This window comes from Bufo bufo, chromosome 2 (genome assembly GCF_905171765.1).
Source record: "Bufo bufo chromosome 2, aBufBuf1.1, whole genome shotgun sequence".
NCBI classification, from domain to species: Eukaryota; Metazoa; Chordata; class Amphibia; order Anura; family Bufonidae; genus Bufo; species Bufo bufo.
Genome location: NC_053390.1, coordinates 778634293 through 778645284, shown reverse-complemented (window position 1 = coordinate 778645284; position 10992 = coordinate 778634293). Strand labels below are relative to the sequence as shown.

At 46.2% G+C, this 10992-nt stretch overlaps 1 long non-coding RNA gene across 1 annotated transcript; it reads left to right on the top strand.

The window, feature by feature from the left end:
* Positions 1–219: 219 nt before the first annotated feature.
* Positions 220–1062, top strand: LOC120991816. The gene is made up of 2 exons (XR_005776824.1): positions 220–298; positions 812–1062. It is a non-coding gene; the product is annotated as an uncharacterized LOC120991816 (long non-coding RNA).
* Positions 1063–10992: the final 9930 nt, after the last annotated feature.

Sequence of the window (10992 nt, the reverse complement as noted above, 5' to 3'; positions counted from 1 at the left end):
GCAGTTGTGTCCCAGGAACATTTGTCAGACTATCAGATGATAGGGACCACATCCATGAGGAGACCTTGTATCCTCATTGTGTATATTGATATTGTTTTCTGTATAATTTGGACACAGCGGTATCCACTGGTCACCACTGGAAATGAAAACAGCCTGGGGTTAAGAAGGCAATTGCAGCAGATCGGATCACCAGAGGTCTGAGACAAAATGAAGTGCAGAAGAAACCATCTCCTGATCTTCACCAGTGACCCCTGCTAGAAGGTATTGGCCTTAAGAACCAAAAAGAGCCCTAAATAAGGTAAGATCCTTGTTACAGGAGTAATAAAATATGATGCGATTTATAACAGGAGCTCATAATAATAATAGACATGATGCCAAATTCTGGAGACACCAGAGTGATGACACAGAATAATGTAGGGTTTAGATTCTCCACGAAGATGATTAGAGCAGTAGGGGGAGCTCCCATTGACCTTGATATGTAGATCACCTTGAGCAATGGCTCCCAGAATTTTAACTATAGAAGTGTGTAAGAAAGCAGGGGTATTGGTGATTTGTATCAGGAAAACTGAGCTCCAAAAATATATCAAAATAAATCATCCCACGCTTATAAGATGTATTCTGTTTATGTTGGATACAGCAGTGGGTCCCAGAACAAGAATAACAGCTATAACAGTCAATGACATTGATAAGCGTTGGTATCGTTGTTAGAAACATGGGCCCAAGTTTAATACAGTAAATTGTGTGTCACTTACATGTAATTTTTCGTTCTTCCTAGTTCAGTCATAATTAGTTATATTTTTTGCATCTGCAGATCACTGTACCAGAGCGGGGGTCTCACTGTGTCCCTGCAATGAATATGGGATACAGCTGGAGGTGATGACTCTACCACAAGTCAGCGACATGGTGGCCACCATGTCAGGATCAGATGACCTGCACTTCAGCAAGAGGCAGATTCCGGGCTCGGTCTCTGCACTCACCCACCGGACTTTCTGCAGTCAGACGTATTCACTAAAGAAGTGAGTTTCCTGCTGCATCAAAGGCAGATTCCAGGCTTGGTCTCTGCATTCACCAGTGAACTTGACATTCACCAGACTTTCCGCAGACAGATGTATTCACCAAAGAAGTGAGTTTCCTGCTGAATCAAAGGCAGATTCCAGGCTTGGTCTCTGCATTCACCACTGGACTTGACATTCACCGGTTTTCCACCGCCTAGGGGAGGGGCAGTCCTTCAGCCATGGCTCCCTAGAGGTTTCCTCCACTGGGGGTTTTTCCTCTCCTGAGTGCTGAAGGCCCGACTCATCATGAGTCAAAGGCCCATCATCAACAGGGCCACATTTAAGACCAGTGCCCTGATTTCTAATGAGAACAACTACTGTACATTTGATACCCTGCAGTTAATAAAGAAGTCAGTGTATATTAAGTAGTGGTGTGTCTGAGCCTCTTTATGAATCTTCATAGTCAACTGGATGGGGGTGCAGGGTGTCGGACCCTTGCTGCTCAGATAGTTATGGCCTTTCTTGGTTTTACAGCTAGGCTTATTTTTTTTTATTCCCTACCTACAGTGGGGGACTGATTGGTGGGGACTGCTGGGTCCCCCATGATCATGAGAATGGGGATCCTGTGTCGCCGAAGAAATGGAATAGTAGGTCAATCATGTTCCCTTCTGCTTTATTCAGTGTCTATGGGACTTCTGGAAATAGCTGAGCATTGTACTCGACTATCTCCAGTCAACAGGCGCGCAAAAATGTGGATGTAACATGGACCATATCCAGATTTTTGTTTTCGCGAATCCGCAATTTGTAGACCGCAAAACAGATATGGTTGTGTGCATGGAGGGTTATATGATATAGATTTTTTATACAGAAAAAATATAAATATTAAGAGGTAGAGTCAGTGATGTACCTCTAACGGAGGCAGACCACGCAGTTGCTATGAGACCCCTGGAGGAAGGGGGCCCAGTCTTGGACAAACGGCCTGCCTCCTAATTACACTTAATTCTCGCTCCTGTCTTGAGCTTGGCTTGTTCTGTGAGTTGGCTTGTTCTTTGCCACGGGACTTGGGATTTCATTCCTCTGCAAGTGACAGTGTAGAGGATGATGAGAGTGACTTCTGCGAAAACGATGACTTTAGGTGAGAAGTAAGTGTGCTGTCAGTAATATGTGTTTTGGTGTGAAGTGAACCCCTCATTTCCAGTGCTGAACCCCCAGTTCTGCTCTGCAGACCGACATAGTGTAATGCCGCCATGTCCTGCTCTGTGCACTCAGGTACAGTAAGTGTCTCTGTGTCAGCTTCATGCACTGATGTAGACACATTGTTTGTCCTGCTTTACACTGCAGCTTAGCTCCATATGGGCATTACTATGACCACAGGAAACATCCTGTCACATTACAGACGTGGGGCTGCATGCAACTACCTGAGACACCATAAGGGGGCACTCCAAAATAAAATACTGGAACATGTATGAAAGAAATTAACTTGGTGGTATGGAAACCTATCCAGATGTGTAGATAAAACCATATGGGTAGTGTAGAAGAGACAGCGGCAAAAGGAGGTATATGACGGTAGAATATAAGAGAAATACATGATCGGCATGCATATAAAGTTATAACGGTGTCTTCTCCTATGGGCTGAGTTTCCACAAGGAACAATAAATTGAGCAGGTTGAAACCCAGTATGCCTTTCCCATTCACAATACATTTTGAGCCTAATGCCCGTACAGAAATGCCCACTCAAGATGAGATCCAAATTGCTGTCACTATCAGTGAAGCAAACCATCATTAGGCTAAATAAACAAAACAAACCCATCAGAGAGATAGCAAAAACATTAGGCGTGGCCAAAACAACTGTTTGGAACATTCTTAAAAAGAAGGAACGCACCGGTGAGCTCAGCAACACCAAAAAAAACGGAAGACCACGGAAAACAACTGTGGTGGATGACCAAAGAATTCTTCCCCTGGTGAAAAAAACACCCTTCACAACAGTTGGCCAGATAAAGAACACTCTCCAGGAGGTAGGTGTATGTGTGTCAAAGTCAACAATCAAGAGAAGACTTCACCAGAGTGAATACAAAGGGTTCACCACAAGATGTAAACCATTGGTGAGCCTCAAAAACAAACAGGAAGGCCAGATTAGAGTTTGCCAAACAACATCTAAAAAAGCCTTCACAGTTCTGGAACAACATCCTATGGACAGATGAGACCAAGATCAACTTGTACCAGAATGATGGGAAGAGAAGAGTATGGAGAAGGAGAGGAACTGCTCATGATCCTAAGCATACCACCTCATCAGTGAAGTATGGTGGTGGTAGTGTCATGGCGTGGGCATGTATGGCTGCCAATGGAACTGGTTCTCTTGTATTTATTGATGATGTGACTGCTGACAAAAGCAGCAGGATGAATTCTGAAGTGTTTCGGGCAATACTATCTGATATTCAGCCAAATGCTTCAGAACTCATTGGACGTCGTTTCACAGTGCATATGGACAATGACCCAGTGGCGTTGCTAGGGCTGGTGTCACCCGGTGCGGTAGAAAATGGTGTAACCCCCCCCCTTCCCCGAAGCAATAATTTTTTAGCCATATATGGGGGCTATGGTGGTGCTACTGCCGTAGGGGGGCATCCGTTAGCTCAGCAGTCCCTCCCTAGCAGCCAGAGCCTGGTCTCGGGAAGGGCACTTCCAGATTATTTTCTGTCCGCCGCCACAAAACAATGGTGCTTATAGAACAGACTCCACAGTGTAGAGGTATACTGTATATTGTGTGGCACAGTGTATGCTATATGTGTATAACAAACATATTTCACATGAAAACTTACAATTACTTGGCTTGGCCCTTGGGGATCTCGGACGCCACTTCAACACTTTGGCATGGGGCTCGGTGGAGCTGATGTTGTGCTTTATCCTAATGAGAAAGATTTCATAATAAGGATTTGGAGAAGGGGCAGAGGGATAGCAGAGCAGGGAGAGGCTGGTGCTGCTACTAGGGGGTCATACCATGGGGGAGTAATAAAGCCCACCATAATGCCCCCCCAGTAGTAATAATTCTCCTTATAATGTGACAGTGCAAAAAATACCCCTTGTAATGCCCCCAGTTGAGCTAATGTCCCCATAGTGCCCCCATAATTTCCCAGTATAAAATACCCCTATATAGTGCCCCCAGTAAATTCCCCCATAGTGCTCCTCTCCCCCCTTCCTGATAGTGCCCCCCATAATGTACCAGTATAAAATGCCCCATATATAGTGCCCCAGTAGATGCCCTCAGTGTCCGGCCTCTGATAGGCTGCCGGCCTAGTGTCCCCCATAATGCCCCCCAATAATGTGCCAGTAAGTGTCCCCATAGATGCCCCCCCATCATGTGCCAGTATAAAGTGCCTCTCTCCTCCCCCCCACATGTCCCAGTATCATAGTGCCATCTCTCCCCCCAATGTGCAAGTATCATAGTGCCATCTCCCCCCCCCCCCAATGTGCCAGTATCAAGTGCCTCTCTCTTTCCCACCCCCCCATGTGCCAGTATCATAGTGCCAAACCCTCCCATGTGCCAGTATCAAGTGCCAAACCTCCCTATGTGCCAGTATCAAGTGCCTCTCTCCTCCCCCCATGTCCCAGTATCATAGTGCCACCCCCCCATCTCTCCTTCCCCCTCATGTGCCAGTATGATAGTGCCAACCCCCCCGCATGTGCCAGTATCATAGTGCCATGTGGCGAAACCAACCTCGCCACTGGGTTTCGGAGGGGCCTGTCTACCAGCCTCTTGCCTCAGGATTATGGCCCATACTAACTTTAAAGGAGAAGACAGACCGGCCGCACAGCTTAAATCTGTCTTTGGAATTGTATTTTATGTTATGTGAGGGTAGTCTGAGTGCCATTCACCTAATAATATGCACTCAGACTTGAGCTATCTGGGGATATGTTAAATGTCTGTGTTTACTGTAAGGGTTGTGACATTGCATGTTTAAATGGTGATTTCTGTCCTGTTGTCCCCACATGTGTATTGGCGATTTCCCTTTGTCTTGAGAGATAATTGAATTACTCCTCAGGTGTCTCCAGGGCAGAGAGGAGGAAACCATGATGCATTGTGGGGATGTATTGTGTCTGTGTATCCTGAATTGCTGCATATCTCTCCTGTGTCACAGTTTTCTTTCTGGTCCCCTAGGTGCGTGTCCACCAGATGGGGACCTGCATAAATACGGGCGGGTAGCCCTCAATAAAGTGTGCCTGTTTTATCCTTCATCATGTTGAGGCTGGTGTTTGGGTAACTGATCAACACTGGGGGATTGCTATACGCTGAAGATTTGCTATACTCCCCTGCCATTACTACTAGCTCTTGTAAGAGCTGTTCCTGCTCTCTGGTTTTAGGAGAGGTTCACCCACTGGAGCCTGGAGCCTTGTCGTAGGTCCAGGGTGGGTAGGAGATGGTGAGACCTCAACCAAGCTTCGGCGGTTCGTGGGGTCTGCAGTGCGTACAGTGTCAAGTGGAGTGCTTGGAGTCCTCGGAAAGCACTAGAAGCATCTATCAACGGAAGTACCCAGTCGGGGGGCCAGGCGTTCTGTTACATGCCAACCCCCCCCTTCCTATGTGCCAGTATCAGGTGCCAACCCCCCTCCCCCAAGTGCAAGTATCGAGAGCTGCATAGCCACTGACTGAAAAAATATGAGACTTCTACTGTAGACTCTGTTATAGCTAGCTAAGTGTACATCTATACACATGACAGCTGCCCCAACACACCCAGCACTGCTATATCTCTATATGACTGCTGTCCCAGTACACTCAGCTCTGCTATATCTCTATATATGATAGCTGCCCCAGCACACCCAGCTCTGCTACATCTAATACACATGACGGCTGCCCCAGCACACTCAGCTCTGCTATATCTCTATATATGACAGCTGCCCCAGCACACCCAGCTCTGCTACATCTATACACATGACAGCTGCCCCTGCACACTCAGCTCTGCTACATCTATATATCTATAAGTATTACTATAAAGTAGATAGATATACCCGGTGCGGCCCGCACTCTCCGCACCCCACTGCACACTGCAAAAGCAAACAAAGAGTTTTTTAAGGGAAAGAAGTGGAATGTTATGCAATCACCTGACCTGAATCCGATTGAGCATGCATTTCACTTGCTAAAGACAAAACTGAAGGGAAAATGCCCCAAGAACAAGCAGGAACTGAAGACAGTTGCAGTAGAGGCCTGGCAGAGCATCACCAGGGATGAAACCCAGCGTCTGGTGATGTCTATGCGTTTCAGACTTCAGGCTGTAATTGACTACAAAGGATTTGCAACCAAGTATTAAAAAGTGAAAGTTTGATTTATGATTATTATTCTGTCCCAAAACTTTTGGTTCCTTAACAAGTGGGAGGCACATATGCAAACTGTTGTAATTCCTACACCGTTCACCTGATTTGGATGTAAATACCCTCAAAGCGGACAGTCTGCAGTTAAAGCACATCTTGTTCGTTTCATTTCAAATCCATTGTGGTGGTGTATAGAGCAAAAAATGTTAGAATTGTGTTGATGTCCCAATATTTATGGACCTGACTGTAAAGCATCAGCACGTCAGCTTCTCACTGCTGATATCAATGTAATCTACAGAGCAAATATACAGAAGGAAAGGCACACACCGCCTCCCATAGAAATTACACAGGTTGTTACCTTTCAAAACCATATTAAAGTCTAGAGATGGATATAATATACTAAAAAGATCAGCAACTGTGAACATACATTACATCACTTATCCCATACTGATCCAGAATTATAGACTGTATTATACCCCAGAGCTGCACTCACTATTCTGTTGGTGAAATCACTGTGTACATACATTACTTATCCTGTAGTGATCCTGAATTACATCTTGTATTATACTCCAGAGCTGCACTCACTATTCTGCTGGTGAAATCGCTGTGTTCTTACATTACTTATCCTGTAGTGATCGTGAGTTACATCCTGTATTATACTCCAGAGCTGCACTCACTATTCTGCTGATGGAGTCACTGTGTATATACATTTCTTATCCTGTACTGATCCTAAGATACATCCTGTATTATACTCCAGAGCTGCACTCACTATTCTGCAGGTGCAGTCACTTTGTACATACATTACATTTCTTATCCTGTACTGATCCTGAGTTACATCCTGTATTATACTCCAGAGCTGTACTCACTATTCTGCTGTGAACATACATTTGTTATGCAAGCGGGTGTGGACCCACTGTGCCACTGACTGGCTATACTCTGGAGGGGCGTGACTAAGCAACTAGCCTCTGACGGTGAGGATAGGCTTGGGCCGTTAGAGTAGTTGCCAGGTGCCACTCCAGAGCAGTCCCCAAGTTAGTGCCAACTGACCAGGGGGTCTGAGATACCGGTGCAAGCACCGATGGGAAGTATGTGGTCAGGAAGTCCGGGGTCAGGGCAGGCAGCGATCAAGCAAGGTCTGTAAACGAGGTCCGAGGTCAGAGGCAGGTGCCAAACAGGCAAAATCGGATAATTCCAAAAGCAGGGTCCGGTACACAGCAAAGCAGAATTTGAAAAACACCTTCACACTTGGAACTAGACAAGCTAGTAACCATGAGTTGCTCATGCATCTTCCTGTGGTAGGAAGCACCTTTAAATACCTCCTGCAATCCAGCCATAGGCTGGTGAGACAGAGGTCGTGTACGTTCTGCCTCACAAGTGAGGAGAGACACACCCATACAAGCCCTAACAAACAGTACAGGTCTCCAGCAGGAAGTAAACTCTGGCATGGAGCACAGATGCAACAGTTGAGCTACCTGCGGCCCACGCTTGTCAGCACGGCGCATGGCAGCAGGAGGGAAAGATGGAGCCCAGCGCCCATGGGTAGGGGCAGCAGTGCCGGCACGGACCGCTGGGCTAACACATTACATCACTTATCCCATACTGGTCTAAAATTATAGACTGTATTATACCCCAGAGCTGCACTCACTATTCTGGTGGACACCTGACCATATGGGGAGGGTGTACAGGGACTGTGGGTCCCCCTTCCCCTTTTCCTAGGTCCCCTATCCTTGTTATAGGGCCCCATTCGTTTGGGTTAAGGTTCTGGTACGTTGGGGGTTAATGGTTGCATCCTGCTGGCAGGAAGGGGCGTGCTGCTGAGTGCCCCTTTATAAGGCTCTGCGTCCCCTCCCTCTTCCTCTTTGCAGAAGCGCTGTGTGACTGGTAAGACCAGCGTTCCGTCTGAAAAGAGGCATGGATCCCCTGAGGGATATGTTTATAGCTCGCATGGCGGAGGGGGGTGAGGACTGGCTGCGCTCATTTCTCTGCAGCCTCGGATCCCCCCTGCCGTCTGCCCCTGGCCTTGCTGTGACCGCCGGTGGCGGTTCTGGGACGCCCCCTGATTCTGGAGCTCATTTGTAGTGTACGGGGACTGTAATGCCCGTCACTACAGAAGGGTCACTTGGTGTGCTGTCGCCCCCCCCTTATTTATGGGGAAGTTGGTATAAGTCATCTTTATAAAATGTAATGTAATGTAATGCTATGTATTTCCCTGTTGCTGTAAAATGTGCATGTACAGGCCTGCTAGGGGTGTCATTCCAGCTCTTAGTCACTAGAGGGAGCTAGGGAGCCCTAGTTTATATAAGGCCCAGTCAGGGAAAGGAAAGTCAGTCTAAAGTGGGAGTCTAAAGTTGTAGTTGGAGTCTGGAGTTGGAGACTAGACCATGTCAGAGTCTAGTCCAGGCCTGAAGCCTGCAGACCAGGAGAGGGTATTGCAGTCCCTGTAACCGGGTTCCAGATTCAAGGAGAAGGTTCCCCTCCTGAGTTCACCTATGCAGAAGCAGGAATACAGCAGTTAAAGAGTCTGAGGAAACTGAGAGAGAGACAGAGGCAAAGCTCAGAAAAGCAAGAGGTACTCAAGACAACAGAGGAGGTACTTGATAAAGATAAAACCAAGGATATACGCCAGAGCTAAGGTATTGGGCCTTGGAGAAGATTTTCTATGTTCCAGGATCAGTCAGGAATAGAGTGCAAGCTGCCTGTACTGCAAGTCCTGTGTTTAACACTCTGAAGTCACCTTGCTATACATACAGGGAGTGCAGAATTATTAGGCAAGTTGTATTTTTGAGGATTAATTTTATTATTGAACAACAACCATGTTCTCAATGAACCCAAAAAACTCATTAATATCAAAGCTGAATATTTTTGGAAGTAGATTTTAGTTTGTTTTTAGTTTTAGCTATTTTAGGGGGATATCTGTGTGTGCAGGTGACTATTACTGTGCATAATTATTAGGCAACTTAACAAAAAACAAATATATACCCATTTCAATTATTTATTTTTACCAGTGAAACCAATATAACATCTCAACATTCACAAATATACATTTCTGACATTCAAAAACAAAACAAAAACAAATAAGTGACCAATATAGCCACCTTTCTTTGCAAGGACACTCAAAAGCCTGCCATCCATGGATTCTGTCAGTGTTTTGATCTGTTCACCATTAACATTGCGTGCAGCAGCAACCACAGCCTCCCAGACACTGTTCAGAGAGGTGTACTGTTTTCCCTCCTTGTAAATCTCACATTTGATGATGGACCACAGGTTTTCAATGGGGTTCAGATCAGGTGAACAAGGAGGCCATGTCATTAGATTTTCTTCTTTTATACCCTTTCTTGCCAGCCACGCTGTGGAGTACTTGGACGCGTGTGATGGAGCATTGTCCTGCATGAAAATCATGTTTTTCTTGAAGGATGCAGACTTCTTCGTGTACCACTGCTTGAAGAAGGTGTCTTCCAGAAACTGGCAGTAGGACTGGGAGTTGAGCTTGACTCCATCCTCAACCCGAAAAGGCCCCACAAGCTCATCTTTGATGATACCAGCCCAAACCAGTACTCCACCTCCACCTTGCTGGCGTCTGAGTCAGACTGGAGCTCTCTGCCCTTTACCAATCCAGCCACAGGCCCATCCATCTGGCCCATCAAGACTCACTCTCATTTCATCAGTCCATAAAACCTTAGAAAAATCAGTCTTGAGATATTTCTTGGCCCAGTCTTGACGTTTCAGCTTGTGTGTCTTGTTCAGTGGTGGTCGTCTTTCAGCCTTTCTTACCTTGGCCATGTCTCTGAGTATTGCACACCTTGTGCTTTTGGGCACTCCAGTGATGTTGCAGCTCTGAAATATGGCCAAACTGGTGGCAAGTGGCATCTTAGCAGCTGCACGCTTGACTTTTCTCAGTTCATGGGCAGTTATTTTGCGCCTTGGTTTTTCCACACGCTTCTTGCGACCCTGTTGACTATTTTGAATGAAACGCTTGATTGTTCGATGATCACGCTTCAGAAGCTTTGCAATTTTAAGAGTGCTGCATCCCTCTGCAAGATATCTCACTATTTTTGACTTTTCTGAGCCTGTCAAGTCCTTCTTTTGACCCATTTTGCCAAAGGAAAGGAAGTTGCCTAATAATTATGCACACCTAATATAGGGTGTTGATGTCATTAGACCACACCCCTTCTCATTACAGAGATGCACATCACCTAATATGCTTAATTGGTAGTAGGCTTTCGAGCCTATACAGCTTGGAGTAAGACAACATGCATAAAGAGGATGATGTGGTCAAAATACTCATTTGCCTAATAATTCTGCACGCAGTGTATATTGCCTGCATCAACTGTATTGAAAATCTACTGTCTGCAAAGGAACTGCGCTTCCGTTAATGTCCCTATATGATGACTACTAAAGTTTGAGTTCTGCTTTAACATCACGTGGTTCCTCAGTTATTCCTGCTATCAGCAAACGGTGTGCCACCGTTTAATTGGCACTGGCGTCACGAACATTTCCTATCATCCCCTGCCCTTGCAGAGAGTCAGCCGTCTCAGGTTAGTGTCATGATTGCACTACAACACCCAGGAACACTATTAACCCTAACTTGAGTACGCTGCACCTCCGGGGGGTCGGCAGTCTTCCCGCAATAGCCGCCCCCCTGTTAGACTGGGGCATAGCCCTCCCCCTTCCTCGCTGCGTACCTTAAGCACTGTAC